We start from the raw sequence: 6,433 nt of genomic DNA, 5'->3' as shown, positions 1-6,433 counted from the left end.
GTATCTCGGAAACTATTTATCGCACGAGATTAAAAAAATTTAATTTTAAAGATAATTTTATAAGCTTTCTCATAATATCTATGCTTTTTTCACCTCAAACAAATCAAGAATAAGTTATTTACAAAAATATACTCAGAAACTCGTATAATAAAGATTTTTTATCTATAACCTAATAATTATTAGCCATATACAAATCATTAAAAAACAAACAGCAAGAAATTTAATATCTTTCATTTCGATAATAACTATTTTTGGCGTAAAATTAGCCGTGTAGAAGATATTTTCGATATATTTACGAAGAAAAACTTTTATTTGCATAATATTCGCAGATCAAAGTGCCTTTAAAAAAATGATATCTCCGGAACTATCGGACGTACGACATTTAGTAAAGTTCCATTTTGCGGGTAATTAAATACTCTTTTGATTTTGTTATATGCGTTTTGCACATAGATGTAGCTAATTTGAGATATTCGCGAAGATAGAACAAATTTACGTAACGTTCGAAAATGTGAGTCCCTTAAAAAAATCTATCTTGAGAACTACTGATAGTATGAGGTACGACCAGTAAATAATTTTCTACAGAATTTTATTATCTTTCTTTTATTATGAATCTACTTAGGTCGTAAAAATGATAGGGCAGAAGATAATAGCAGAAAATCGAAATTTCAACACTTCTATGTTCGTTAAAAAACTCACTGTACAAGCTAACGTAGGGAAGTTTTCAGACTTCATTTCTTTCGCTTAAATGGAGGTATTTAACAATGTTCAAATAAATCGGAATTTTTGTGTTTAAACGCTTCTTTTTGTTCTAAAGTGCTGGACTAGCGTGCAAAAATTTGTAAACGATAAGCAATCGAAATGCTTTAGAAACTGAATTTTTTCAAATGTTGAGGGGCCAACTTAACACTGGTAATTACTAGAAGATGATAATAAAGCTTTGCCTTTATTCATCGCATCTTACAAAATTTAATATAAGATATTGAAATTTAATTAATAGATTTTATATAAAGTCAAATTAATATGAATTAAATTAATTTAAAATGAGTTTAATTTAAAACGTTTATATCACAAAATAACAGTACATTATATAAGATGTATATGTACAAGTGATTTTTACGAAAACAGTGGATGCCTTCCAACAAGCGACACATGACACGGTGTGACACAGTGTATCAGTATGTCCTTGTTGTTCGCCAATGTTAAACAAGGATGAGATGATCACTGTATCGCACCGTGTCGCTTGCTGGAAGGCACATAATATAAACAATATCGAAGACTTATCGCTAGGACAAAATGTCATATCGGCTTTCCATAGAATTACCTATATGTATATTTATAGACGAACACATATAAGTTTATGTATATGTATGGTACAAAAGTACACATAATATATGTAGCCCTTGACACAGACGTTCCCAAGACTTTGACGTGTTCAGACGTCAGCAAGCAATTTGAATTTAACCGTACTTCTTCGTACTGATTACAACATTTAAGCTGTAAGTATTAGAATATAAGTTATTAAATCATTAAAACTTGTATTTATAATCATACCTTAAAATTAAGGCTTCCACAAATTTATCTTTAGACGCTCAGTAGCCCGTAATATAATTCGTATAGCACATATGAAGATAAACTTAAGAAAATTTTAAGTGTAAGGCACAACTATGAATACGGGTACATAATGTCTAACGACAGAGATTATATTAACTTTAAATACCTGCTACATTTATATTTTAGTCTTGTTATAACATACCTATCTGTTACATTCTTATCAGATTCAATAAGATATGTTAGCAGGGCCGGCATATTTCAAATAAGACAGAAGAAGGTATCTTGTATATTTTATTTCAAATAGGTTATTTCATATACTTTAATACAATTTTAAAAACAATTTCCATATTTTTATTTGTAATTGCAAAGAAATCTGATCGTTTTGCTAAACTTTTGCACTAGTTCATCTTTTCTCTTCACCTGGTGAAAAAAGGATGAACGATAAACTGATGCAAAAGTTCAGCCAACAAGAACACATCTAAGGATTAGGACCTAATAATAAAGGATTCTTTTCAGTATTTCATTTGAAATGGATCTTCATCAAAATTTTAGTTTAAATAAATTCTCTTATGCGCATTAACTCATAGACAGCATTTTGTACTTCAAGTGAAAATTTTGGAAGCATTTTATATTTTTATATAAAAAAAAGAATTTTGTATTTGAAATAAAAAATTTCGAAATATTGGTACCTTATATTTTAAACTGAAAAATTGAAAGTATTTTTAATAATGTAATTCAAATACAAAAATATTTTGTATTTTGTATTTTGTATCTCAATTACCTTTTGATGTATATAATATTTTGTCCGGCCCTGACTATCAGTATATTATAACTTCAATGTATTATTAAAAAATTGCTTACTTCTATGATTTAAGGTGGATAATAACAAAGTCAAATATATTTAGAACGTGTTAAGTACGAAGGCAGTATACGGAACATTGCAATAAACTGAAATAAAAAATAACTCTGAAGAGTGAAAGTTTATATTCCCAAAACAAGAAATGAATCGACAACAGGGAACAAGTAACGAAAAAAATGTACCTCAGCAACACGGTAAGACTTATGAAGTTCAGAATTAAATTCTTCAGTTTTATAACTTTCTGCATTGTATTTTAATAATTATCACATTTACGATATTTTTTTCAAATTTTCTTCATATCAATCGCTCTTATTAATATTACGATGTGCACTCTGAATTTCCGACAAGTTCAAATCAGCTTAATATAGACGAACCTACTGAAATAATAAGACTACATAAATGCGAAATATGTAGTAAAACGTATAAGTGTAAATTCGCATTACGTCTTCATAAAACAATTAACACTGTAAAAAATAAAATGTTAATTTTAACTCAAAGACATTTGAGTGAATTTTCTGAGACATGCAAAAATGTTAACATCGACACAAAAATATTAATTTTAATGTTTTTGCATGTCTCAGAATATCCACTCAATGCCTTTGAGTTAAAATTTACGTTTTATTTTTTACAGCGCAATCAAACGAACGATACCGTTGTGAGATTTGTGAAAAAGCATTTAGGTGAGTGATTAAGTATATCACACACACACACACACACACACACACACACACACACACACACACACACACACACACACACACACACACGCACGCACGCACGCACGCACGCACGTACGCACGTACGCACGCACGCACACACACAACATAAGAGTTAAAAAAGTACATTGATAATTCAATATAAATGATTAATTTAAGTAGTAAAAAATAATAAATATTGCAACGTCCTTTTGCAGTGAAAAAAAAGATCTAGTACTCCACCGAATGACAGATCATCCCAGTACGGAACATTTGAATCCTAATAAGGATCTATCTCTTGGACGTTATAAAGAGCATAAGTAGAATATGCGTGTTCATGAGAGGGGATTCATAAAGGCGAAAAACCTTACCACTGCGTGTTTTGTGGAAACATGTTTAGCTGGAAAAAATTCCATCTCTTACTGTTTATTTCTTTAACCAACTTCGATATAATTAATTATTTTATTTACGTCTTCGGTTAATTTAATGTTGTACACTTTCGCGAATTGTAGACTATATGACTTTTTTGAAATGGAAACTATGTATTGTACTAAAAGACGTGAACACGCTGTTGCAGTTACAATGTCATTGGCACTAGCTTCAGTGTCGAGAAGTGAACAATTAGAAGCTGTACATTTATGGTATATGCGTCCCGAATACAAAGTTTATGAAAATGTCGCGATTTCTTTTTGTAAGGTTCGAATGAACATCGATATTTTATAATAGTTAGAAACGAGATTGCAAAGATGAAACGTGTAAAACTGATATTTCAAAAAACTGTCATACGATTATTAAACTTTTAGTCCACTTAGTTAGGAATAGACAAAATCGTGAGATGGATTCAATTTTCGTAAACATTCAGTCAAGCCATTATGAGAATCGTCGAAAGAGAGCAGTGACCTGCGTTAGGCTGCGTCTATCTGTTTCTTCTGCGTATGCTTGTGGCCTTGAACAGGTGCATTCAACAGTTATCTCTCACTGACGAGAATCGAAAGTGAGGGTATCGTAATCGAATTTACGAAGGGCTTAATTATTGTTGTGATATTATTTCGAGTGTCCTATCTTAAAGGTATATATCGTATTAACGATTCAAGCACTGTATTATTTGTGTTTTTAGTATTTAGTAAATCCTTATTAAAAAAGTAACGACACAAAATTGTCGAAATCACGTAAGTAAGATAAGTATATCAACTAATGAATTGTTCCAAATCGGTATATGATTTTCTAACATCCAGTAATTTGAAAAAACATGCGCTGATATTTTCATTTCCCTTTAATTATATGTATAATACAGTACTCTCAAATTTAATTGTTCTAAAGTCTAAAGTTGCATGATGAATGGAAATTATATTTAATATCACATGATTATTTAAATTACACGACTTGCTTGAGTAACTAAATGAGTTGAACATTTCGTCACGTGATTTATTTATCCAAATTACATTATTTTGTCATGTTACTTGGTGACGTAACCTTTTTAAAATACATTCAAATCTAATTAAGTAAATACTCATACGTGGAAGGTACATTGAAGCGATGCTTTCCATGGGTGAACGTGAAGACGATACATACCCTAAATGTATGGAAAAATCTTTTTAAATAATTGAATAATGTGGGATAGAAAAAATATATCACGATGCATGTAACAAAAAAATCTCTAATTGAGTATAAAAAAAAATGTACCTTATCTAAGATTTTTTCATTTTTAAGAAATAACAATTTGTAATATTTTTGTTTTTTGCATTTTGATTTTATTTTTTAGTGCCAGTATACCGACAAGATTCTTCGTTAATAATGTGTATTATGAATGTAATCGATACAATTTTATAATTTCATATATTGTTTGGAAAATATTATATATTAATTGAATAATATAGTACAGTTTCCTGATGTCATTGTTTTGAAGTATAATAAAATATTGTAAAGTTTTAACACTTTAAATTTTTATTTGTTTATTTATTAGTTCTTGGATGTAATAATGGATGTAATTAGAAAATCTTTAAATAAGTAAAAAGAGATATGAACTAATTCTTGGGCTTTCATTTTTGACTATATAACAATTTTTAATGGTTTTGGTATACAGTTCTTTGTATTTTAATTTTATTTCGTAATGGCAGCATTACAACAATATTCTTCGATGATAATATACATTATGTATGTAGTCAATTATGTAATTTTATATACTGTTTAGGAAATATATATCTCAGTTGATTAATATAGTTTTCTGATATCATTGTTTTTCAAGTATATTAGAAAATTGAGAATAAATTTTAACATTAAAATATTTACTTATACTGTTACTAAATCATTAAAGATATTTTAATTTAAACAATGCGTTTTTATACAGTGTTTATTAATCTTCCTTCGTAACATAATATAAAGCTTTAAAAATATTTAACACATTAATTTTGCTAGTCATGATTGTAATCAAAAGATAATAGGACACTGCTTTTAATTCTCGTGGTTCAATAAAATTTAATATAAAATTGAAATTGTACATATATATTTTACGTGAAGGAAAATTAATAAAAACTAAATTAATTTAAAATGAGTAAACGTTTATATCACAAAATAACAATACATTATATAAGTTGCATATGTACAAGTAATTTTTACGAAAACAGTGGGTGCCTCCCAACAAGGGACACACATGACAGGGTGTGACACGGTGTATCAGTATGTCCTTGTTGTTCACCAATGTTAAACAAGGATGAGATGATCACTGTATCGCACCGTGTCGCTTGTTGGAAGGCATATAATATAAACAATATCAAAGACTTGCCATTAGGACAAAAATGTCATATCGGTTTTCTATAGAATCACCTAAATGTATTTTTATATACGAACACATATAAGTTTATGTATATGTATGGTACAAAGGTACACATATCATATATAGACCTTGACAGTAGTTCTCAAGACTTTGACGTCTTTAGACGTCAGCAAGCAATTTGAAATTCAACCGTACTTCGTTCTGATTATAACTCTTAAGCTGTAAGTATTTTCATATAAGTTATTAAATCATTAAAGCCAATATTTATAATCATACCTTACAATTAATTCTTCCACAAATTTATCTTTAGACGCTCAGTAGCCCGTAATATAATTCGTATAGCATATGAAGATAAACTTAAGGAAATTTTAAATTAAGACACAACTATGAATACGAGTACAAAATGTCTAACGCCAGAGATCATATTAAAGCTGACTGAAGTTTGGAACGTTCTTGGAACGAATTTTTCAAAACGATTTCTCCCATTTCTCCTTTGGCACAGATGTTCCTCTGCATGCCAGAAAACAAATTGAAAACACCCCGATCGAATACACG

General features: G+C 29.2%; 1 long non-coding RNA gene across 1 annotated transcript; it reads left to right on the top strand.

Annotated features, from left to right (window-relative positions):
- Positions 1–1,423: 1,423 nt before the first annotated feature.
- LOC108775241 (uncharacterized) lies at positions 1,424–3,368 on the top strand. The gene is made up of 4 exons (XR_001940753.1): positions 1,424–1,496; positions 2,427–2,604; positions 3,042–3,090; positions 3,324–3,368. It is a non-coding gene; the product is annotated as an uncharacterized LOC108775241 (long non-coding RNA).
- The last annotated feature ends 3,065 nt before the right edge of the window (positions 3,369–6,433 follow it).

The sequence above is a fragment of the Cyphomyrmex costatus genome, unplaced genomic scaffold, assembly GCF_001594065.2.
Source record: "Cyphomyrmex costatus isolate MS0001 unplaced genomic scaffold, Ccosl1.0 scaffold29, whole genome shotgun sequence".
Classification (NCBI taxonomy): Eukaryota; Metazoa; Arthropoda; class Insecta; order Hymenoptera; family Formicidae; genus Cyphomyrmex; species Cyphomyrmex costatus.
This window is presented reverse-complemented; position numbering and strand designations above follow the sequence as displayed.